The sequence below is a fragment of the Rhea americana genome, unplaced genomic scaffold (genome assembly GCF_003343005.1).
Source record: "Rhea americana isolate MKP2758 unplaced genomic scaffold, rheAme1 scaffold_137, whole genome shotgun sequence".
NCBI lineage: Eukaryota > Metazoa > Chordata > Aves > Rheiformes > Rheidae > Rhea > Rhea americana.
In genome coordinates, this window is record NW_028185450.1 from 1,257,407 (window position 1) to 1,283,931 (window position 26,525).

At 37.1% G+C, this 26,525-nt stretch overlaps 1 protein-coding gene across 1 annotated transcript in view; it reads right to left on the reverse strand.

Annotated features, from left to right (window-relative positions):
- The window catches only part of CHRM3 (cholinergic receptor muscarinic 3), a 264,655-nt gene that overhangs the window by 162,268 nt on the left and 75,862 nt on the right, over nucleotides 1–26,525 (reverse strand). Inside the window, exon 2 of the mRNA XM_085298248.1 lies at nucleotides 17,507–17,619. The gene's annotated coding sequence lies outside the window, so the exon portion shown is untranslated. The remainder of the gene's footprint in view (nucleotides 1–17,506; nucleotides 17,620–26,525) is intronic.

Consider the following 26,525-nt stretch of genomic DNA (forward strand, 5'->3'; position numbering starts at 1 on the left):
CTTTCTAGAAATACCTAAAATTCAGATATAAAACACCTTTATAAACAGAGTTTAGWCTACGGCTAAATTTATACAAAATTAGCTGACTGAGGGGAAAAAAAAGAACAAGAGAAAAACAGACAGCTAACCAACAGAATCAGTTRCCCAGACTTCAGTCATCAGTAAACAGTTTAATCTTATAAATTAATCTCACCCTTCACCTTTCATATCTTCAATCTTTGGGTATTTTAGCCAAAAAAAAATAGAAGCTAGAAGTTTATTCACATGAAACTCTTTTTAAAAAATTAGTGACTAATGGCTATCTTCCAATTATCAAAAAAACCTCACAAAAATAATAATTTAGAATTATTATTCTAAATATTCTAACAATTATAATAGTATATGCACAAAATTACACACTGAAGACTTAGTTACCAAATAATACTTGCCAAACACATCTGAACTATATCATACCTTGTGTGACTACTACCCATGAATAGAGGCACATAAAAACTATTTTATTAATTAGGACTTTGGAATGCTTCTATAGCCTAATGGGAATAACAGATATACAGTGGATATCTTTCTGCCTCCCTTCATTTAATCCCAAACAATAATAGCAATAACATATTATGTGTGTAGATTTAACCGCAAATTCAATTTGTTCTACATTAAAATGAAGGCGTTCATAGCCCATGTAATAGAAATGAAGGTTAAGTTAATGCCGTATTCAACAATGTTTGAAAAGACGACAGCAGCATTCAACAGCAGGAACAAGCACAAACTTAGCCATAACAAAATTAACTGACCAGCTCACTAGCTACAAAGAAAGCACCTCATCTGACAATGATTTAAAAAGCATTAACCCACCGGAATTGCTTCCTTTGCACTTGTATTTGCCACGAGCCTCAGCTACCCTGTATGTTTCTAAATCCTTACAGTATTGCGACACTTTCCATAGAGGTAATCCTGATTTATCCTGGGCTAGAAAAGACTATACATTAAAGCAGAACCCACGTATGGCTCAGTCCTGCAGTGTGTTGAGTATCCTGGCCCCTGTCCACCAAAGCACTTAGGCACATGAGCTCATTTTAAACACATGAGCAGTTCCACTGAAATTCAGAGAGAAAGTCACAGTATGGAAAGAGTCCGATTATGCCCAGAAAACATGAAGCTACATTAAAAACAAGAACAAAGCACAACTTAAAACATTAACAAAATCATTTTACTGGGTCAGGTAAATATATCCTAGCAGGCAGCTTGTTCTGTGGCACATTAATAAGTAAAGGAGATCTCATAGTCCACTCATGGCTCAGGTACGCTACTAAATGGGTCAAGAATGAGAAAATGATTTTACAGAAAGCCCTGTGAGCATTTGAAGGAAAGTTCAGAAATACCACAAAAGTCTGTAAAACAAGAAACCAAGGCAGGAACTAAAATCTGCAGATCTCCTCAATTCATTTTCTGGAGGGCCCGGATCCACGTTGCAGAGGATGTGTACTGTTCACAAAGTTGGACTATCTTACACTGCCTTGTAACAACTACCCAGGTCTGGCAAGTTTCTTTCCTCATTGACAGTGGCATGAGCAATAGAACTGTATGAATTATTCTCCAGAAAATGCTATTAACATTTCAGTGTTCTTTTAAAATTGCACTGTGTCAACCTGCAGATTAAAAAAAATAAAATAAAAAAAAAAAAGTTGCATTTGCAGAGTACACAATGTTTCCACAGATTCAATGTTTCTAGTACAGGAGGAAAAAAAATATCAAGGCCACTTTTACTTGGGTACCTAAAAATGAAAATATTGTTGTACCCTATTATTATTATTATTATCAGATATACCAATTTTGTTTGAAAACAAATCTGTTCTTGATATCAAGATCAGTAAATCAGAGTTAGCATATTTTACATCTCTTACTCAAGTATACCTGAAACAGTTTAAGTAATTTTTGTAACATACTATAATCTAGACCTCAGGTGCCATCCTCTTTACTGGTGACCAGCCTACAGGGATGAGATAATAAATAACCCCTTTGCTTCGAGAAGTAATTTGTAATGGAAAATGTGACAGCTCTGTAAAGCAGTGCTAGCATTTCTTAACAAGCTGTTATACCAATGACATATTAAAACCTCAGAGAGCACGAACTTTAAGCTAACAGATCTCCAACCACATGCAGATCTTGATTTTGTAGCAAATGAAAYTGCAATGTCTCAACCACTGCAGTTGAGAGAACTCCAGCTTCTTCCACACCATGGCAATAAAAACCCCAAAATAGTCTCGTTAGGAAAGCTGTCACTGGTAGCAGTCACTGGTGACTTACGCAGTGCTCCCCCTCACCCAGATCCTCACGTGTTTTACCAGGTTTGGTGGTGAGTAGTGACTGAGGAACTCAGTTTAAGAGCTTGGGTTCCTTTACGAAAGGATCAAAAAACCATGCTGTTGAGCAGTAGATCATACAAATGTATGCAGATTTGCAGAGCAGGGTTAGAAATCTTAAAACTAAGAAGAAGGACTGGGATGGGATCCTGGGAACCAGGTAGTGGCTTAAGTTGGTCACTGGGACACAGTAATTCTTCCATCTGCCTGTGTCAAAAGGGGACAGACCAAGCAGACAGAGGATCAGAAGAGGGCAGGAGGAACAATCACAGCTCTGCAATGCACCACCTGTGAGCAAAGAGCAAAAGAACTGGGGCAGACGAACCTTACAGGTGACAGCGTATGCACGTACAGCCTTCAAATACACAAAGTAACCGTTACAAGGAGAGAATAATTTGTTTGTAAGAATGCAAGAAAAGATAATAAGTAAATTAATGAATTGCCTCTATGAATTGCATTCAGCTGGCAGTCTCAYGCTACAGAGGAATTTTCTTTTGCCGTAGCTGTAGGAGTGGTTAGGGTTCAGAAAGCTGAAAGAACACAGATTTCCTCCGGTTAAAAATGAGTCTCAAATGTTACAGAGGCTGAGCAAATAATTTCAGCAAGGAGGGAAGGACTTAAACACAGGACAGAATCAAGAAATAAAGAGAACAATTTCATCACAGAGTGCTTTCGGCTTCATGATTATGTACAGGATTAGCTGAAGGAAGGGGCAACCGCCTGCTCAAGAAAGGAAAACACAAGCAGGAGGGGGAACTRTCAATCCTATGAAAGACTTTGGCCAAATGCAAAAGAGTGCTACAAAATTGAAAAGAAAAAGCATAAAAGACTTCTTGCTTTCAACATCTGGATCTGTTCTACTTTTTCTGCTAAGATTCTTGTAACAAAGTTTTCAGGGGCTAARACCTTCTTCTTCTGCTACAACTTTCCACTTCAACAGTAGTGATGCACGCTGCTCACAGGGGTGATTTCAGTACATTTCCGAGTGCTACAGAACCTCTGTTTATAACTTCATTTTTGGTCCTACCACATGGTACTTAGTTCCATCAGTTCTATCAACATAAAAGATTAGATTATTGAACACCGACAAGTTGTTTAAAAAGTCTGAGGTACCATACTATCTGTTTTGCTTTTCTTGATGCTAGTATTTGCTCTGCAAAAGAGGTCAGCTAATAAGCTCTATATTTGCTCCATTTAAGGGGAAATCATAAGAATATACAATGCTGCACTTCAGAACAGAATTATACTCAGCTGACCAAGAATCAGTTCTGTTGTGATGCCATGCTACCAAGTCTTCCTGATTTGTGATAAATTACTGAAGCAAAAATCTTTAGAAAAGCAACCCTCAGTACTGCACATCACTGATTTTATACATACGTATAAACCAGAAAGGCGATCTTCAGACACTGAGTGGCTCAGTGTCCGAGGGTCATATGATCTATAYAATAGATTTATTAATTTTGTTATTTCTATTTCAAATTTGCTGCTGAATCCAACTGYCCTAATGATTAAGAGTTTACTTCTAACTCCTAAGCATTTATATACAGTTTATACTCGCTGATCTTGTGTTAAAATTATTCTGCAGTTTAATGAGAATTTGTCTTCATTATTCTCTTTCAAGGATAATGATAGTAAAAAAATCCAGCAATTCAATGAAAGACAACACAGCTTAAAAATGATTGATGGCAGAAAGCAAAGCAATAATCAGTTTTGAATTCATAAATAAATTCATCAGAAAAACAGAGAGGAAAAAATATMCATTTTCCTGATCTCTTTCACAAGCAAGAAGAAACAACCACTGTAGCGACTGAAAAGGCCCCAGTGAAGCATCTTAACCAATATATGGTGAAACTAACAGACTTAATGTTGCTAGTACTGGGATAGTCAAGAGATTTCAGCTCAGGTGGAGGCAAGCAGTGCTGAACGTTGTATCGTGCCTGCCGCTACACATTGCTGTTATTCTTTCTGCTCTCAATATGAGAATGGGTCATTTCCAGAAACAAAATTAACGTCCAAACCTTTTTTAATTGACAAAAAGCAGTCCAAAACAATGTACTAAGGTTAATAACTGTTCTCCTGACCCTACTAAAAAAAGGCCACTATGCTAGATCAAGCTAGACATGGTTTGAGGAGCAAATTCTAATGAGCACATTTTATGGACCCTTACTAAACAAAAAGCTGTACAGCAGTATTATTAGAATTCCACCAAAAACAACTTTGAAAAATTTGCAGGTTTTAAGTTTCACACACTGTCAGCTTTTCCTCTACTTACCGTCCCCAGGTCACTCTTATACMACTTCTGTTGAGCCAGTTTTCCTCTACATACCTTGTACACTTCAAATTAAATCACATGATAAAATGTCCAAGTAGAAGTAGAAGAGAAAAATTGAAGCAAACAGCAACACTTATCGTAGCCTCTGGGCCAGATTAACCAAGTAGCAAGTTAATCAGAGGAGCTTGCACATTTGAACAAGTAGATTACAACCCGAAGACAAGTAAATATAAAGACTAGCATAGGGTCAATTGCTCTGCTTACATTTGGTGTATTACCCACAAAATGTGTCTAGAAGAGACTCACAGCAGGAAAACCAATAGAGAGCTCAGACACAGCTAATTAATACTATCAATTTAACTTGTACTGTAATGTTCTACTTACTTTCATCTACGTTCAGTCAAGGAGTAAATGACTACCATTCCCATTCACTRTTAGCAAATTATTCTTTTTTTGCCCTTACCCTCATACCTGAAACACCACAGTGACAGAATATGCTTGGCTCCTTTCTAAAGAAAAGATTTCCAAAGAAGCAGGCTTGTTCCGAGAGGTAAGTAGTAGAAAGCCTCCAACAGCAGAAACTTTCTGACTTCCAAATGACAGAGTTATTCAAACTACAGTTATTTCAAACTACATATATACCTTGTTTTCTGTCTTTGAAATGCCCCTATGCCCACCACTTATTGATTTCTGCTTAGGCCTCCCACACGTGAGAGAACGTAAGTGAGCYACTAAACTGTCTTCTTGGGTTTTGACCACTGTGTCAGCAATGTCTTAAATAAGCCTCACCTGCTCTTTTGTGGATTATGTATTTTGACYTATCCAAATACTCCATAAATAGAGAATAACCCCACAACTGCAATGAAAATGTGGACATAATGCTAGTTTACCATTCCCCACAGCAGGCCACAAGACACTTTTTTTTCCAAAGCTCTCAGAGATCTGGAGAATTTTAAGAGACCGCAAAACAGCTCAGACAAACTTTCTGTGGATATCACACAACTGAAGCGAACTACTGGAAAAGTCTGTTTCTCTAACTTGTAAATAATTTTCTTAACTGCAGYATTTCACATCTAAACATCAGCACGTTTGAAAGTCATAAAAGCCTCATAGTGAACACTCTGCCAAGGGGCTTCCCTTTGAAACCTCAATGTTAGCTACTACTATGTAATTTCTGTTTTAAAATCACCAGCATTTTTTTATCATTGCCCTTTGGAATCTGCCTTTGGGGAAAAAAAAACAAATTTCTTGTTGGAGGGAAAAAAAAGCAACACAAATTGAAAATTAATCTCTTTGAAAACAAGCATGGCTTTAATTTGTGTGTAATGGGGGAAGGATTCACAGAATTTGGCCTTATTTGGGGATAGTAGGAAATATTAAAGTAAGTTTGTGCAGTTTACAAAAGCCTCAACTTTCAAAAACCTCATGCAATCTCCCAGTTACAAAGAACTGGTGTGGACAGGCAAAATACGTAAGTGACATCTATGCTGCCGGGGGATTAGACATGGGGCAAGAGGGGAAGGGGGTGCCGACAGCACCTAAGTGAGGAACACTCCTTCCTTGGGTGTGGCGGGCCAGCGCTGTCCCTGGCAGAGTTGGTCAAATATGCAGGCACCAAAACGTTTCTAGACTTAGCTGGCTTTTCACCTGCCACGTCATGAAATTAACATCTGGAGGAGTAATAAAACTGTTTGAAAATAATGATATAGTTATACAGTTTGTCAAGTTTGTGAAGGGTCCACTCTTCCAGTGGTTGGGTTCAGACCGAACGCAGACGGCTTTTTAAATGCATCGCATCACACGCTTGCAACAAGTTACGGCATTCTTAGCCATAGCATAACCAGATTACGACAGGATTTTTTTGCACATCCATACTCGTGCTTTGCTTTGTCTTTCCTCTCCTACATGACTGATTTAAGGAAAAGAAGAGAAGAGGTGTGGGGGGAAAGTAAAGAGCTTTATTTTGGTCCTTCAAACAGCAAGTAGCTTATCAGTAATTAGGCACCTTACAATCATGTATTCAATTCAAAGTACATAAAACACTGAGAGCAAAAACAAAAGTCAAACACAATCAAGAATTCTGTCAACAATGATATGGCTCACAGAAATGTATTTTGAAAGCAGCTGTGCAAAACTCGCTWTACAAGCACAGTTTATAGCTTTCTTTAAACTAACCAAATAGAGCTGAAGTCAATGTTGGCAGTCTCGTAAAACTCGGTGAGATGATGATAATATGACAGCATTATTTATCCTCTGAAACAACAACGATTCTTTAGGAGCAGCTATTAGCCCTTATCTTGCAAATGGCCCAGGGTTACAGACCCGTGTAACAGCAGAGGACATACGCAGCCCGCCCACAGATAGCATCACAGTTGCAAGCTGCTTCTGTCCCTCATCAAGTAATTAGTGCTCTGGTTACGGGGCCTATCCAGGATGGGAGGCATGTGAACATGCAGAATTAACATGCCCATTCTAAACACACAGAAAGACACAGAAACAAAATCAGCCCTTCCTGGAGCTTACGAATGGCTTCAGAGTCTCCGTGTTTTATCTTCCTGGTCCACCAAGGAGCATACATCCAACACAGGACAGACAAGAAGCTCCCAAATCTTACAAGAACAGTTTTCTTAGAATAACCTGACTGCCTTATTCAAAATGTTTAGATACTTGCAAAAGGATTTTAATAGTGCCCACAACAGACACTCCAGAGTTTTTATTTATTTCTTTACTTACTTATGTGAAAGAATTGCTTTTCTTTACTGTGCACATGATAGAGAACTGCCATGTTCCTCATAAAAGAAAAATAATTTATTTTGAATCCTTTCTCCTCAACCAGACTCTAGCTTTTCTGGTATCAGATATTGGTGTTATGTTTTTTATAAATATGTCGAGCTTGTGCTTGAAACCAGTTCAAGTATGTAGATTTCCAAATAAAAGAAATTTAAGAATATTTCTGTTCCATAGCTGACTCACATTCAGAACTACATCACATCCATGACTATTTTATGACCTTGTTTGGAGGCAACACAAAGTCATCTTGCATTGTAATTTAAATTACCTCCAAACTTCTTTTGGCAAGAACACTCCCTTGATAGTAAGTAGCACTTTTCTTTAGAGACCTGATTTTCTAACACCAACAGGTGCATTCATTTAATCTAAGCTTTTCAGACTCATCAGCATCACCTGCTGCACATGCTAATGTGTCGCTCCAGGCCCTGGTTGGAAAAGTTGTTTGATGGCTCAATTCTCACAGGATTCTCCGCTTTGAGGCAGATTCTTCACTTTCCCTCTCTCTTCCCTGGAGTACTGGCACACCCACAGATCCTCTCCCCAAATCCTTCAGTGCCTCTTTGATAGCTATGTAAATGTGCAGTCTATAAAGCAACTTCATTATTTTTCTGAACATAAAAAACGCTCTCTCCTATCATGATTCATAAAGCAACTAACGTAGTAAAGCCAAAATATCCATCTTTCAGGCAGCAAGAACTGGACCCTGGGCTATTTTAAACACCTATGGTGCTTTATGCAGTGACTCTACCTGTGACTGACTGGAATAGCATTTTCCCAGCATTTGACGCGGAGCCACGTGGAGGAGGGAACGCGGCAGCCACGCGGTGCAGTCACCCGGGGGAGAGTTAAAGGGCGACAGACTACCTAACCGAAATGTAGGAAGAAGGTTATTATCCAGAATGTAATACGAGCTGAAATCCGGTCACGATCACCCCAAATGGCGCATTTACTTTTATTAGTACAAATGACTGAAACCTTGCTGTTACTTCTTATCTGAAAGGTTTCAGCTTTAATGCACGTTGTGCATTAATTAGCCCTGTACAAGAAGGTCTTGTATAATGCAGAGTCAAGCCATTAGCTTCACTTGGCTGAAGATGAAACTTGGATTGTAACTACTGAGTCCTGAATGAAGCCATATATTCTTTAATGGKATTTAGTGGGGACACCACTAAAATGCCTGCATGCTTGTGGTAAAACACTGACTATTTAATAGAGCACAACAACGCTCATATCACTTAGGAGAGGAATTGAAGACGGTCTGATCCACATAAAAAATCGGATGAGTAAATAGGTTAAACAGACAAGGCTGTTACCAAAGACAGAGGTTGGCTGAGTTAGCAAGTATTTGGAAATAAGCTGCTGGCTTCTATGCAATGGATAAACATAGGCAAGAGACGAATTCGACACTACCCTGAAGTGTCAGCATCACTTTATCTTTGCAGTTGCTGCTGTGTAAGGTATCTATGAAAAGTGAGGCAAAGTGAGCAAGCAGGACAATGTTTTCCAAAACAGGAAAAAAAAAGAAGTAAAAAAAAAATAGTAAAAAGGAGTAAGATTTTCTAGAAGAGAGGTGATACAGGATTCAATACGAGAGAAATTATATTGTACAAACTAATTACATGGCTCTTATTGACACATACTGCTCTTTCCCTGTAGTCAGTAGACAAAGTAGAAAATGGTTTAAAAAGACTTTCAGTTCTCCACATCCTATTATTTGCAAACAAAATCCTAGTTTTAATAAATTTAACTTTCTGCTTATATATATAAAAAAAGAATCAGGAAGTATACAATGTGGCAAATTCTGTGATTGTCAAACCATCAAGCAAACAAAAAATCTGAAGTAAAAGATTTTGTTTAAATACTGCTGTAGTTCAAGACCTTTCTTTTCTGTTGTGTTGCATAACCACAGTTAAAGTACTGTATCTTCCAACTTGAAAGATCCTACCATTTTAAGAGAGACTCTGGTACTTAAAATGTAGAAACCACTCGAACAAGTGGAAGTGCTTGAAAGACATACAGTTGTTACAGCTCAACAAAATAAAAATACAAAAAATAGGAAGTATTGAGCTCTTCATGTTTATCTTGGCCACTTTTTAAAATGAGAAGTAACAACACTGCATGTTCAGCCAGCTCTGGGGAGCAATATATCTCATCTCAAGATAAATATCTAAGATAAATGTAAGAGAGGAATTGCCTTCTGGAGCTGCTTGTCTCTCTCCATTGACAACTGAGATAGGCTGGATGAATCCTACCCTTACTATAGAGATCTGTGTAATCAGATACGCACAATGCTGAATTCAGAATACAGATAAAGCAGAGTATTTGAAATAAAAAGGGGTATAGCATCTATTTTAAAGGAAAGGAACTACTTTCCAAATTTYCTCTCTTCTTACATGAGAATGATCCTCTTTTTCCCCCTGAACAATCGTCTCTTTCCAAAAGTGTTTCTGTTTAATTTCAATTATTCTTTTGTTTTTATGTATATATGCACACATATATATTTATGTCTATATATKTGCATGCATATACACTACATAATATAAAGACACCATCAGTGTCTTTAATGTGTTTAATGACATACAACAAATTAGTATTAACAAACAGGAGGTAACCTATTATTGATTAGAATAATAAATGTGGCCTGTCTATTAAGCCAATGGTACCAATTATTCAAAACCAGTATSCTGATGCAGCTAAAGTAATTATTTAAGTATTTTAGCACAGCAAACAACAACTTTAGATATCAATTCCATTCACTGCAATATTATTTTCAGCAAATAATTTAGCAAAAAAAAAAAAAAATAAAAAAAAAAAAAAAAAAAAAAAAAAAAAAAGCCCCCCAAAGTTGCTCACCCATAACGATTTACAGGCCAAATTTGTTGTGACAAACCACAGTAAAATGCACTCAACACACATATAGATGTAGTCAGAAAACATATTTATGAAAGCTGTAGAGACTAGCATTGTCTTTTGAAAAGATGAAGTTAAATTTAAAAAAGAAAAACATTAAGAGCTGAAATTTAGTTTTAGGAAAAATGAAGACTGCATCAAGAGAACTGTAACAGTATCACTTTGGATAAAACCAAAATTAGAAAAGAACAGGGAAGAGTAACTGTTATTCTGAAGAGATTAGGAACATGTCAGTAATTGATTTCCAGGCTTTGACTGCTTGTCCCTTATTAGGTATGTTTACTTTGCATTACTTATATTCAAACAAAGAAGCTCCTTCTATATGAGTTTAGAAATCCTTAGAAACACTGTTTAGGAAAAACTCAATATTACAGAGTTCTGAATCTCAGATTTGGCTCATATCTCCTCCAAGAAAAAGGAAGAAGAATAATCTGAAAGGCAACTTCAAATATTTCTGATGACTCAAATAAGCAGATATAATAGATGAACCAGTCAATCAAATAAAGACCCTCACAGAAAAATAAGACTTAGTCAGAACTTTCGCAAAAACTTTTCTAGTGATAGAAAAACAACAACTATAGTCTTTAAGTCATGCAATAATCACATTCTGTCAAGGAAAGATGAATTTTCTTTGCCTTAGAAACTCAGAACACAACTCTACAAAATACATAGTCCTCAAAGTTTAGAGGACTTTGTGAKGCTTTGCTTCAAGTATATGATAATTCACTGGTAAAGACAGCTATCCAATAACATTTCAGTGTAACCAGGGAGTCTAACAAGGTGAAAATCATCTATGAACGGGAGTTATCGTATCAGAAAGTATGACTGTCTCTTCCTTTAAGATCTACTGAGAAAATCTGCAGCAATCTACCTTTACAACCACAGTTTTGATCTCAATGAGATGTTTCTATCCAAGGTAACAAATTGCCAATATCTAGATGACAACAGTAAAAGAAAAAAAAATTATCTAAACTTCTGAATTATTTGTTTCAGATTTAATATATAGTTCATCTAAAGGCAATGAATGTAGAATTAAACTGTGGATGTCTGCTGTAACAGCATGAACTAAAATTATGAATCTCATTCCTCCTCTTCTCAAACACTTAATTAGTCTATTCAAAAGCACAGATTTTGTTTCCCTGAGCAGAGAAATGTAAATTGCTTTTCAGAAGCAAAAGAGCAGAAGCTCTTTTCAATCAGTGTTTCCCCTTCCCCCATTCTACCCATTGATAACATGGGCTAGGAGTGTAATTAAAGTCAGAGGAAATATAGATAACATATGCATATGATCRGTTGGAAGTCATAGAATTGCAGTGATTTTTTCCTCATTTTCTAAATCGTGCTTTGGGAAGTTATTTTTTGAATAAGTCTTAAAATGATTTAGCTTAACTCTGGCATGTCTCTTGGTTATATTCATTGCTGTTAGGTAAAATTAAAGGATAACATTGGTATATGAAAAAAAAATCCATCTCTCTTAAAAGGAGGCCGGGTGTGCAGGGAGCTCCATGCTGTGCCTGCAACTGCGTGGGGCAGTGGCYGAGGCGGGTGCGGGAATGGCGCTCCAGAGGGCCTTACCGCTGACATTTCTGTGACTTTTATAAACATTCAGGACTTCAGGACTAGTCTAATTAATTAGATGACTGGGAAAAAACTTTTGAATTCTTTTTTTTTTTTTTTTTTTTTTTTTTTTTTTTTTTTTTTTTTTTTTTTTTTTTTTCTTTTATTTTCTTTGATTACAGAAGACTTGTTTTCCTCTCCCACAGCTGGGGCCCTGTAGCTTTTAAATATCTCAATGTTATCTTGTTTATTTCATGGTAACTTTGTTCATATGAAAGTTGAGTTCTAACATATATATTTATGTAACATWAGCCTCCAAAATAATAAGCATTTGGAAGGGAACTTGGCCTCCTAACTATCACAGAAAAAAAATTTATTCACTGGTCCAAGCAAGACACTTTTCTTTCCAACTCCTCCCCAAAGTCTGCATTGAATTTTTTCTGCGAGAAAACTTGGGAAATGCAAACTCAAGCTGTTTGGGGACACCAGAAGCTCCTTGGGCCCCAGATGGGCGTCTGTGTCCCCCAACGAAGAGGGTGCCAGGGACCGCTGGCATCGTCGGCCTCCTGCCCGCGCATGTGTGATGTGGGCGGACGCACGCGGGTCTTGGTGTGGTGAGAACACGGCAGTGAGGACGCGGATGGAGAAAAACAACTTAGTCGGAGATTATGTAAGATAAAACCACCTCTCCCTTCCCAAAGATCTTACACTGAATTTGTTATATTAATTTTTGGCGGTTCAACAAGGTCTTTTCTAGCTTTGAGGGAAGGATCCGGTCCTGTGAAGGTGCAAAAGGCAACTGATCACTGATGCAACTCTGAGATCACACATGATCTTTCAGTTTACCAGGATCCTCCTCTATAAAACTGATAATGGATTGGGTAATTCTGTACTGTCTTTCCATTGGAAATTTTATCTTAATGGTGGGAGAATAAAAGCAACAGATATGAAGTACTGGCAGTATTTTCTTTTGTCACTAATTGTAAATGATAAAAATCTAGATTAATGTTCTAAGGAAAAAAACAATCCTTTTACTAGTATTGGTACATGGCATTTTTTACTCTAATAAAATTGGAAAGCCCTTAGTCTGTATCCTTTACAGTATGCTTGAAAAGATAAAAATTAAAATTAATTCACTGGACATATTTTCAAACAAGTTTGCTGAAGCTTTACTCAAAGCACTTTCTTTAAGAGCCTTGAGCTATGAAAGAGTATAGAATTTAAAGATATCAGAAACATTAGCATAGAGCCTCTCCTCATTCTAAGCATTGGGTTACTTATCTACTAACTTTTTCAATGTAAAAAAGGTAGGAGTTGCATAATGAAAATGATTCATGAATTTAGAAGAAAAATATATGTAAATTCAAACCTATAAAAAGCCAGAATATTTGTAGTGTCTTCATTCAGATAAAGAAATCTCTTGCAGTAGTCCATTTAAAGCCAAATCTTATTGTGCTCACATTACAATGACACTTTTCAAGAGGAAATAAAACGATTCACTGATCCTCTGACCGAGGTATCAATCACAGCATCCTGATAGACTCATTCGTCAAGATTCTCTACAACTAGAGAGTTATTAGCTTTAGTACATCAGGGATAATGCCTCTTAGGTTACTGAACTCTCCTTAACCAAGAGATAACTTTGAGATTAGTTTCTTTGTAGCTTTTGAAACTTTTGCTGAATAATTTGTTCAAGATTCTTAAGATACTGCAGTCCCCCTGGATCATAGTATCTGCTTAAAATTAAGTGCAGAGATGAGAGATGCAAAATGAAAAGGTAAAGGGAGTTCTTACTTTATTTGAATATACTGAAACAGCAATAAGAACCTAATTTAAAATTACCCAAAGCAGGAATTTTCTAGAAAAATACTAACAATTATTCATTTGTTTCTGTTTATTAGCTGCAGGCATCTCAGTTCAAGATGTATCTCAGTAGAATTGTGATTTTCATAAATAATGCACTGGTAGGCTCCCTGGTTCATTCCGATTCTTTCGTTGTTCCTCTTCTACTATTTGTTCTGGCATCCAAATGAAACTCATGATGAAACTCAGGCAATACAGGCAGTAGGTAGCGCGGCAGGAAGAATGTACCCRGACTGGGGACACATATCTGCGTTAGCTCTAGTGGACCAATAGCCTAAGCGAAATAAGTAGAAGTGTGCAGACTCCTCAATTTCTACAATAATAAGCAAGCAGTGGAAATAATAATCAAAACTGATTTTTTAATACTTACTAATGATGATTTATAGTTAAAATGGAACATTTCACTTACAACGTCTGTAAACTGAGATGAGCCATTAGCAGGGAGAGGCTAAAACTAAGAGTKCAGAAGTAGAAACATGCAAAACCCATACTTTCCATTCGTTAGTGTTAAAATAGGACATTTCAGTACATGATTTTGACAGTGGTTGCTTTGAGCTGAAAAATGCATATGAAATTTGAGTTCCAGGGCTAGACTTCCTCCCAGTTTTGCTTGGTTTTTGTCTGCTTGCTTTTTTTAACATGGCAATAGAACTATAACATTACCTAGAAGTTGCTGATGCTGTCCCTAGAAGTTGCTGTCCATAATGCATGATGCTCAGGAAATAACAGCTAGTAGGTATTAGGATGCTGCGACACCTGCTACAGTTTCTTACCGAGTTTTCTAGACTTATTGTCAGTATGCCTTCAGTGTAAATTGATGTGATTATGTACTAAGAATTCCTTGGTTATTCTTATAGCTTAACATATGGTCTGAGCCATTTATCTTGTTTGTAGATATCCTGACCTTTAATGTTTTCTATATTCTCTTTTTAAGTACCATAAATGTCTCCAAAGCAGCATCTGCCATCTGCTCTTTATAGCTTCTTTGTCATCCTTCTGTACTGACTTTACACATGCAATATCTTTAAAAGAATCTGTTCAATATTAGAATACCATGTAGAGTTTCTCAATATATAGAAGACAATTCAACATTATGTATGCAACTTTCAAAACGTTTTTTTTAATCTCAGTGCAGCTGGATTTACTTTCTGGTGATAAAAAAACTGTCAGCGTTAATATCAGCTGGTCCAATGCAGAACAAAGACAGAGAAAACACTGAATAAAGGGGCTTATGCACAACTTTGCATTTCCAGTATTCCTTACTTGTAAACATTGCATTTACCTTTCTATCCCACCGTCATTGGGATGCTTCTCTAAAAGCCTGGCTTAACCATCTGAATGTATCTTTCTGCAGTAGATTTCTCTGTTCTAGCTAATGCAGAATGATACTTGGGAACAAATGAGAATTCTTTATTATTTTTTTTATATACACTCAAAATAAATACTGCTGTCTTGAATATCCTTTCTTCTGCTGTAGGGTTTGGATTTGATAAATAAAGCCATTTCTGTATAAAAAAACCTATAGGTTTCATGTGATGTGTGCTGACATTCCATTTACTTCCTAATATCCACATTAGATTTAATCTGCTTTGAGAGTAGCAGTAGCTAACGCTCAAGGCTTTTGAGAGACTACATGAGTCTCCCAAGAGGACATGGTAACAAAGACTTCCTTCACATTCACATATTCTTTGCTTGAAGATTTTAACTGCAAAGAGGAGCAATTTTAATGAATACGTTGCCATTTTTCTAATTAGAAGGGTAATGCAAAATGGCAACATTTACTAAAAAAAACATTAAAGATGTCATCATGCTTTTCTTTCTAGTTTGGTCATGAAGGAAGCAGTGTGGAYTTGATTCTGTTCTCATGAGAGTGGACAGAGGGAGTAGTTGCTGCAAATTTTGCTGTAGCAGACCTCCGCAAAGGGAGACAAAATCCTGCAGTGTTTATGCATACAGGACAGACAACCTTTTCTCCGTTTAGCGAAATTAGTTCTTCCACCAACTGTCACATGATCCTTATTTCATTATGAATCAGTGCACATTCAGGTTGCAAAAAACAGACTCAGAAATGTACGGCACATTGCTGGTAAGGAAGAGGAGAAAAGAAAAGGTCAATTCTCTGAAGCAAGTCAGCTAATTTGACAAATAAAAAGCCTGGTTAGCGAACAACGCAGGACTCAATGACTGCCCGGGGAACTGACTCACAGAATCAACAGGTGCTAGATAACCCATCAAGCAATATCGTTCTGCTTAATAATTTGCTAGTGGAAACAAGTGATGTAATGTTTTCTCTGCTATTTACCTGGTTCCCTGGTTTCAGAGTAGCGTGGTTAGTACCTGGGAGATACTTCATTTGAAATGAAAAGGAGGATGGACTGGATGAGGGACAAGCAGGCAGAAGATGCCCTCTGATGGATGAAAAAGATGTGCTATATATCTGTGCATTGCACTATGTAAATAACTTAACTTCCATCAAAAATAATAGTAACCAGTTTCACTGGCAAATATCCCAGTCCATTAATACAGGATATTTAAACATGTCTTTTCATTATCAAGTGCAAACACATCTCTGGAAATTGTATTGTCTCTGTCTCTGTTCATTACAGTACTTAAGTGCAGCATAAGAATAACTTTGACTAATGCCATTAATTTGCCTCTTCTGCTCTGAATGCTTGCCTCTCTCCCTGCTTGCATCTGTACTTTTGATTACCTTCCACAATAACAATGCTGACATCCAGAACATGAGTGGAAAAAGAAAGATGCTTTTCATGTTGACATGTCAGATCTTTTCTTATAACTTGAACCCTAGTCACAGACGTAACATACATAGACAGATTCCAACAGCGGTCAACCAGTACTCCAGTAACCCCAGTACTGTTCACAAGTAGACTTACAAACTTTGACATAGGAGCCATGTCAAAATCCTTAAAAAGGAGAAGCAAGACAGTAGGGATTTTAACCTCTAATGCTTAAACTGGTATTTGGATAGAAGAATGACCTGCTGTTTCTGGTGCACTAAATAGCAATCAGTGGAACATTTTCATATCCAAATTTGGTTTGTCAATGTTTAACTTGTGTTTAGCAAAATGAACAACTAGTACTTTGGATCTCATTATTACACATCTGGACAGTGTGTAAATCAGAAGTGATAGCTCAGTTATACTACAGGAAGCTTGCTTTTAATATTATTGTTCATACCATACTCAGCGTCGCCTAGAGTACTATAAGCAGATTAACTGCGGACACAAAAATATAAAACCAGTTCAAAAATGAAATGAAAATCTTTTCTTTCTAAATAGTTTCTCCAAGTTATTATATTTTTCTGTGGTTTGAATTAAATTTTTTAAATATTACTAATTTTTTGTTGTTGTTGTTCTTAAACGCATTGTGGTTCGTCTGATAAAAATCAGAAAAGACATTTGGACAGAATCTAACTGGGACTAAAACACTGTACACTGAGGGGAAGATGCCTTCCAGCTGAAGAGAATGACAACAGTTCAAGGTAAGTATAAGGATCTTTGCACAGCTCCCAAAACATCCTCAAAAGAGTAAATTTTTGTAAGATGATTTTTATCAGTTTTTAAAACATTATCAAAAAGCTTAAGATCTTTTTTCTATGTATACAGTAAACTAACAACTCCAGGCCAGTATATATGTAAACAATGTGAACATCATCTAATGTTCACAAACTTTTAGTTCCTTCTCTGAAGTAAATATCAAGTATATACAAGGTATATAATATAGTAACAACACTCACCATGGACAAGGAAGAGGTGAAGTATATATCATGTTTCAGATGACTGTAAATCATCCAACTTGTAGTCCATTGTATGATGCACTGCCGAAATATCTTGCCATAACCATCAAGGTCTTAAAAAAAAAAGAACACAAAAGATAATCAGACACTGAAACAGTGAAAATTGAGTGCTACTTATTGAAAACGTTGAAGTAGAGCTTCTTGGAAAAAAAAACTTTCACAGAATCATTTTCCCGCAGTTCCCCTATATTCCCTAGAAGTGCAACTACTTAAACAAAAAACACTGACTCAAACTGTGACAATGTTACACATTTATTTTTTTACTGTGAAGCAGAAAGAGATGGGAGAGTTCAACAATCTTGAAGCATCCTGCTTCAATATTTTCAGATTTAAGCATTTTATCTCAAAAAAATACTTTTTATTTCAATTRCATTTAATTTTAAATTTTAGGTTAATATGAATTCAAGACCAAAGTGAAATGCATGATCTAAACATTGTGGGTTGGTCTTGAATGGAGCATTTTAAAATCATGCTGTTCCAAAATATATTTTAATCAGATAGGGAATGAAATTTTGAAATCGCTCTAGAGTGGCATTTATATTTGCCAGAGAACTGTACAGATCTCAAACATTAAACAATCTATTTTCTTTTCAGTTTTAATGAGAAAAGCACAATTAAAATGAGTGACCTTCTGACTTTTTTGCATAGATTGGTTTTGTCTGCATCAACCACATCTTTCTTTTATCCCTTATTGTGCTTAAATCCTATGTCTAAACTCTGTTRATAGTCCAAGGGAAGCTACGTGAGTGTTCCTAACACTTAACCCTCCTGGTCTGCCCTGTTTCTCTAAAAATCTGTAAGAAATGCTCAATTATAGACTCTAGCAATTCTGAGTCAAGTAATACATACATTCTCCAGCCTTTAAGACAAAACTCAATCACACAAACCTACTTCAACAAAATCTTATCCAGATGTATTTTACAAGAGAAAATAATTCTTAATTTTCATTCTAAATCACAGAATCATAGAATCAGTAAGGTTGGAAGGGACCTCTGCAGATCATCTAGTCCAACTCCCCCTGCTCAAGCAGGGTCACCTAGAGCACGTTAGACAGGGTTGAATCCAGGCGGGCCTTGAAGATCTCCAGAGAAGGAGACTCCACAACCTCTCTGGGCAACCTAGTCCAGTGCTCCGTCACTCTCACAGGGAAGAAATTCCCCCTCACGGTCAGGTGGAACTTCCTGTGCTTCAGTATCTGCCCATTGCCTCTTGTCCTGTCACACGGGACAACTGAAAAGRGTTTGTCCCCGTCCCCTTGACACCCTCCCTTCAGGTACTTGTACACATTGCTAAGATCCCCCCTCAGTCTTCTCTTCCCCAGGCTGAAGAGGCCCAGCTCTCGCAGCCGTTCCTCGTAGGGCAAATGCTCCAGCCCTTGGTTCATCTCTGTAGCCCTATGCTGGGCTCTCTCCAGTAGCTCCATGTCTCTCTTGTACTGGGGAGCCCAGAACCAGACAATATTTTCTCACAGTCTGATGGAGATATGCATGTAAATTAACACAAATACAYTTAGGAAAAAACATTCTATTACCATATTGCTTTTATAGATGTGTGCAATGTTATAAATACTTTCCTATACTCGTTTTCTAACACTGATTTTCCAAGGACACAACTATGTATTTTCAAATACAGACAAGCTATTCATCAACTTCAGACAGATCTTACATGGGGCTACTTATTCCTGCTGCTTCCTGTTTTCTCACATCCTTTTCAGCAAAAATGAATTCAACTGGGGAATTAGTCCAACCGAAAAATAACTTGTAAGAAACACTTTTTTTTTTTTTTTTTTTTTTTTAAAGTTAGAACTGTTTCCCCACTCAGTTTGTCACTTGGCTACAAAGCAGCAATGCTGGTGCAACAGATGAGAGAGTGCAGGCAGAGGTGCAAAAAGAGGGAGGRAGCTAAACTGCTTAGCCTAGCTCTGTTACTACTGAAATATATATCAACTATGTCCTTATTTTTTTTTAATAAAAATGGCATTGATATAAATAAACTCATATTTTAACTCAAGACTGCAAGTTCACAGCTTTCTTATACCATGCCAATGTACAATATAGTATTAACTTCCAATATATAAGGCCATACAAAGACAAAATTAAAACAAATGTGAAATATTTGAAACAGATTTGATACAGTCCTTTGGGGTCTTGCAAATAATCTTCTYATCTTTTCCAGATAAACTCAGTAAAAAGCAACACCTTGATAATATATTTAAAGTGATCTATTTGTTACTCAAATAACTTTTGTTTCATCATTTTCAATGATGAATTTATGAAAGGGCAGCATCTCTGTCAAGATTCTGAAGTAAGTAATCATAAAATTACAATTTTCACCTACTTTTCTCCCTTTCTTAGACTTCATTCAAGGACTTCTTTCCAAATTTTCCAGATGATTAAATGACCAAAAACAAACAAACAAATAAAAAATTTAAAGRACAAAAAAATTTAATTTTGTATGTTGTATGTTTTAAGGAAACTGTGAAGAGACAATTGTCCAGTTTCCAAGCTGTTTCCTTTAAAAGACATAAAATTAAGATGAGAACTCCAAGAATCTATGAGCACACGTTCCCCATTCCAGTAAAGCAGTTTCTTCCCCAGAAACTTCACAACCATCACATATTCTTCTGTAAGATGCAGAAAGCAGTCAACGCGAACAAGGAGCAGGACCTGGTCAGGTAACTGCTACAGTCACGTTGCCAGGTTTATAGGTTGCCCAGGGAGGTTGTGCAGTCTCCTTCTCTGGAGATCTTCAAGGCCCGCCTGGATRYAACCCYGTCTAACRTGCTCTAGGTGACCCTGCTTGAGCAGGGAGGTTGGACTACAGGATCTCCAGAGGTCCCTTCCAACCTTACTGATTCTGTGATTCTGTGACCATTTCTGAACTTACTACACATTTCTAAATAACTGCACTATAGTAACTTATGGTAAGCTCACAGCTCAAGCAAACACATTGGATTTTGACTTCAGCGGACTAATTACATTCACAAAATCAATCACCACATCTCAGATATGAGAGAACTGACTTACAGCTGTGAAGTCAGACTTTAGCAGAACCCCCTAACTATCATTTAATCAGATGATTGAGGGCTTGGCCATTCAAGAGGGTGGACTTGCATGAGAAGATTTCCCTGCTATTCTTAAGGATGCTTTAGAGACCAGATGAGAACTGAACGTGGAGTTTAGACTTTCTGCTGCCTGCCTTAATCACTCAAGAAGATATCTACCGAGCCAAAATAACAGAAGTTTTCACCTTTCTGTGGTATTTTGACTGCCCAAGAAATGTAATAATTTTGAAATTAAAAAGACTTTGCTGTTTCAGACACCTTAAGAACACAAAAGAAAAATTACTCCTGTGAGGAAGAATATAATTATATTTTTTTGAATAAGCAGGTAAAGCGCAAAAGAGTAGTACTCTCAATACCAAGGTTTTTTAAAGGGAACTACCAAAAGTCAGTGAAAAGTACTAAATCTCAGCCTTCTAAGCCAATAAGACTCTTGTAACAACTTAGATTTAGTTCACAACAACAATTGTAATATTTTATGAAACGCTTTCAAAAAGGAAAAAATAAATCTGAAATGCAAACAACAAAATCTGCCTGCTGGAGCCAGAGTCTTGAGTGCCCCAGCACTGAGGCAGCACAGACATACAGTGAGAGTTCATTAGCAAATTCACAGCTAGACCCAAGCGACCTGGTTGCAATTACAGTCACAGACACAACTACAGGCACGGCAGGGCATCCTACACCTCAGTACTACACGGGCTCCAGCATGGCCAGGGGTGCTCCAGCATGGGTCCAGGCAACTACCTCCAGCAGGCTGGGCTGCACGCTCACCGACAGGCAGGTAACCGAAATACCAGTTGAGCCAGAGAGTCTCCACGGAGGAGGRAAACCTCCTTAAAACCATGCAACAGCTTTTAGACAACTTCTGCACCGAGCTGCAATCTCCACRGAAGCAGCTCTAAGAAAGGACGATTTCTCGAAGGCTAATGCAGCTAATATACAGCTAATGCACGATGGGAGGTGAGTGAGCAACTGACTTCATTAGCAAAGCTGCTTTGAAGGAAGTGATCAGTAACGACCAAAGTAGTTTACAGACGCGGTTCTCTAGCAAAGTCTACGCTGCTATTTAAATTAGTCTAAGTTTTTTCTAACAAGCAAACAGCACTGAAAATTAATCAGAAACCACACATATTTTGTGTGCATTTTGCAACCACTGAAAGGCTAATCATGAACAGTTCATTCCAAATGCCGAGTTTATGCACATAAAAATCACGAGTCATTCACACACTTTGTTATCAGGTTACACAAGTCCGTTCAAATTCCCCTCACCTACAAGGACAACGCGGTGCACGGTTCATTCACGCAGTCAGGGCTGCAGTGACAGCTCAGAAACTCGGCACACAGCCCTCACACATATTTATTTGCTCAAGGCATTCATCAACAGGTATCACTGATGAAAACATTTTATGTGTCTGTAATTCTAATTCTAAGCACAATTCTTGGCCCTGTTTCCTTAGCAATTATGGTTCTCCAAATCAGTAGAAAGCGCTGTTGCTACCTGGTATAACGTAACAAATAGACAACAGACAAAAACACAGCAGCGTTGCCAGCTACTAGCTGTGTAAAGCAGAACACACTGTGTAAATGTGCACCAGTGCTAAATAGCTTTCACGATAAAATGTACGGCTTGTTTTAAATCATTGACTATGTTCAAACTGCTTGCTATTTATACAATTTCCATTATTTAAATTAATTCTCTCATTAGGTTTAGTTATGCTAAGATTTGCATTAATGGAATGCTAAATGGTAATTGATTATTATAACACATTCAAGAATAACAATATATTAATTGTGTATGGCAGAAAGAGAAATGAATGGATTTGTCCCCTTATAATGAGCAAAACTGGATCACATCCAAATGTCTGAAAATTTGGCCCCTGGCAACAGTAATTATTGTTTTAATCAAACTTTGTTTAATGTTATGAATATGCAATATTTTAAAATTGTGCAATACTATATTATTGCTTGAAACGTTGAAGATTGTTTTAACAGCGAGACCTTATAACCACAATGACTAATGAGTACTGATAAAGTGCCCTTTGGTCTTGATATAAATGCTATGATTAGCCACTGACCTATTTTCAAATGGTAACCAATGCAGCTTATGCTTCCAACGACAAACCCACTACTCATACCAAAGAATATGATTTTCCATCAAAATGTTATTTTCCAAAAAGAACAAATGTCCAAAAAATGAAGGCAATTAAGCTACATTAGGAGTCTGGGTAATTAAAAATGCATCTGGTAGCATACACTGCTCAAAAAAAAAAATCACAAGGAATCGGCTAATATTAGCTTTTTAAACAACAGATTTTCAATCTCAGGAAGTAAGGAGTATTCACCTGGGACCTCTGAATACTTCTAATAATGAAAACAAGATCATGAAGCATAAGTTACATCTCCCCTGCATCATTTTATTGCTTTTTTCCACAATAATCCCCCACTTCACTATATGCTCATTCAGTGTTTGCAATGAAATTAAGGTCATTTGCCCCAAAGCTTCAATACTCTGTTACATTTKAATTTATTTTAAAATAATATTTTTAATTACCAAGCACTGATGAACAATGTCAAATTGGCTTGAAATTTAAGTGGGACTGCAGAGTATTGTAGTATCTATATTAGAGATACCACCAGTGGTATCTGTTATTTCTGCTGAGTATTTATTAAAACTATATTAATGAACATTTTCCTCAGTTTCCATTTAAAATTATAGTTTGCATCTACATTTTGGTTATTTATTTCAGGTCCGCATGAAGCCTCCCAATGCTATGTTTAGATTTGTGGGCATGCTTTTGAAGCTCTTTGTGGGAAACCACCCTGTTTTTGCCACCGCACAGATACTGAAGAGAGGAATCAACATGTCAGTCCACATCAACAGATTCTGAGTAATGCTTCTTACATGCATATGCATAGTAATAAATTGTAGATTTAACATCATCTAAATATAATTTTAAACAGATGCATAATTTTAAGTAGCTTTTCCTCCTAAATCTGTCTGTGAACTTCCTTTGCCACTTGCTCTTTTCCATTGACAAGAGACCCAGTGAAGAAGTAGCGGTAATGTAGTTCTTGCGCGAGAGCTCTGTTCTGAGAAAATACTAATAGAAATGTGACATTTGCTCTGTGCTGCATAACACTTCTATGAGCTACAGAAGTCAAAAGACTGACTTTAATGTTACTATAAGGTCTCTAAATAATTATTTCCTGACGAAGGTCAAGAGCATCTGTGCTCTGTCTCTCCTAAACTATATTATTCTTTTTTTTCATGCTAAAGGAGAAGCTTTATGTTTATTTTCCACCTTGCAGAAAAATATATATATATTTTTTGGATATGTCTCACTAGAGCTTTTTATTTTTTTAACAATATGAGTAACAGAAAGGAGATAAATATCACATGCCAAAAATTGTGTTTCTCAATACATTTAAACCCTGTGAATAGCAGTTAGGATTGCTTTGCAAATCAAGCATTCACATATTCATGTTCTTACGAACCAAATATATTTTAGGAAATTTCCTGTGCTGTAGTGCTACATGGCCCATGTAAAACCAAATTTGACTTTTTCAGAACTTGTTTTGTCACTTTTTGCCCACATAGCACAGGGTAATGAATAAAGTCAGAACTGACAGTTTGAGCAGAATTTGTGCTACTGGATAATCATCAAGCAAAAACAGTTAATTAAAAAAATAAGACCAAAAGAAGATGACTCCTTTCCTCATCTGGGATTGACCATAGATGAAGCCTGAGAACAGAGCGCGGCTCCTTTGGTCTACTTACTCAAAGAAAGCAGCGAACGGCTGCGTTCAGCATGTGCCTACAGAGCAGTTATAAAGCTTTAATGACCTAGTGTTAATTAATAAGAAACCTCTAACTATGCCGGTTGCATCATCACTTGTGGAAAAAATAAATAAAGCTTGAAATATCACCTATATTACGTTGTAACAAAATCTGCCCGGGAGAAATGAGGCTGGAACAGCTTCATGGCATCTCCTCCTTAATGCATGTCAACACCAGCTATGTGCACTTGGATTCAGAAGTAAAGGGATGACTCAAACTCTGTTTTTAACCTCCCCCGAAGGGTCATTCATCTTCCTCTTCACTGGTATGTAGGACACCCAAGTTGGTGAAGCAAATACCCATTATAGACACTAATTGGGATTATAAAATATAAAAACAAGCCTGATTTATTGGGAGCAAAGTTTAGATTCAAGAACACGAAAAAAGTAGCAACTTCAGAGTTTGTGGGTTACACAATAAAGTGTCACCATACAAGGTAATTTAAGTGGTCAATAATTGACCATTTTGCCATGCATGGACTGACATTAATCATGGTCTTATAAATAATTAAAACTGTTAAACTTTCTTTCTTCATATTAGAGGTATCTGGCAACTTTCAATGTAATGTGTTTGTCTAGTGTTCCTTAGCTATAGTTTCCCTTATGGTCGTGTACATAGTTGCTTCCACTGGGGCTTTAGATTTTTCACCATGTTTTCCTCTGACAGATGCAGATGTGAAATGCTCAACCCTTTCCTCTCCACCCAGAGAAATAAGAAAAAAATAGCAGCTCTTTAGGGTAGAACTTCTTATATGCGTCTTCTAAACTCAAGAACAACTCACTAAAGGAAGTGTGAAAAAGTGAGTTACTGAAAAATTGGAAGGAATTTGCAGACACAGAGTTGGAGAATTGCTGGCAAAACAAACTTCCCTGGAACTCCTTCTCTCAGAGATGCATGGGAAGGTCAGATATGTTCTGCTGACTAGCAATAAAACAGGTACTGACCTCTCAACTCTCCTGTGCATCAGCGCTGCTTCTTTCTAACCCATACCTACTACCAGCTGAAAAATGGCCAGCATTTGTAGACTTGCAATGGTGCAGTCAGACATCAGCCAAAAAGACTGTGGGATCTTACAGTCAGAGGTTAAAGCCAGGAATGTATGGCACTTCTAATAGGATAAGACTGGAGTAAAAATAATAATGTTTTAAAAACCCAGTGGGAAGAAGCTGAGAAGTGATGATGCCGTACCCCTCCAGTCTACCTTGTGTGTTACACGGATGAGCTACTCAACGTTTGAAGTGTTACTTCACGCTGAAGCTCACCAGCAATGCTCCAGCGGTTCGCAGGCTGCCTGTTTAGAAGAGCAGGTTTGGGGAGAAGGAGGAATAGAAATTCAAATCAGGGAATATAGGCACCAGGAGAATGGCTCTTTTTGTCTCTTGGGGAAGGGAGCCAGCTGTCGCACTTGTCAGAGCATTTTCTCTGATGGCACAAGGTGGAGCGGAGGCAGCAGATGCCTAGTCAGCAAATTCTCTTCTCATGGCTAAAAGAATTGCRGGGAAGTAGCGTCTTGAAAGCAGGATGCAAGTGACGGGCAATGGGAAGAGGAGAGCGTTAGAAAGCTTCAACACATTTATTTTTCTGTGATAATAGAGTATTGCAAAATAGCTAAGGAACAAGTAATTTTGCTAGAACAAATAAGAAGTTAAAATGGCCTTGAGGTAACAGAATATTCATCAATTCACAATAAATGCAACTCTCTAAATTGCTGAGTAAATTACTTCAGCAGATACCTTCTATTATTAAGGTGTACGTAAACATTGCATAAACCCCAGATAGTCAAATTATACTAATGATTTTATATGGGTGATAAAATTCTACTTTAAAGAAATATTTTTATTACTATTTTAGCATAACTTATTTCTGCAACTTAACCCCGAAGAATAACAACAGAAAATCAGCAATTCTTTCCCCCAGTTAACACTGCTTCCCTAACCAAGATGCTATTAGCCACATTTGAATAGTCTTTCTCTGTGTTACTCTTTCTCTGTGCTACAATATGGACTAGAAGAGCCTTTCTTTTCAGGGTTAACATGAGATAAGCAATACTTTTTCTATTA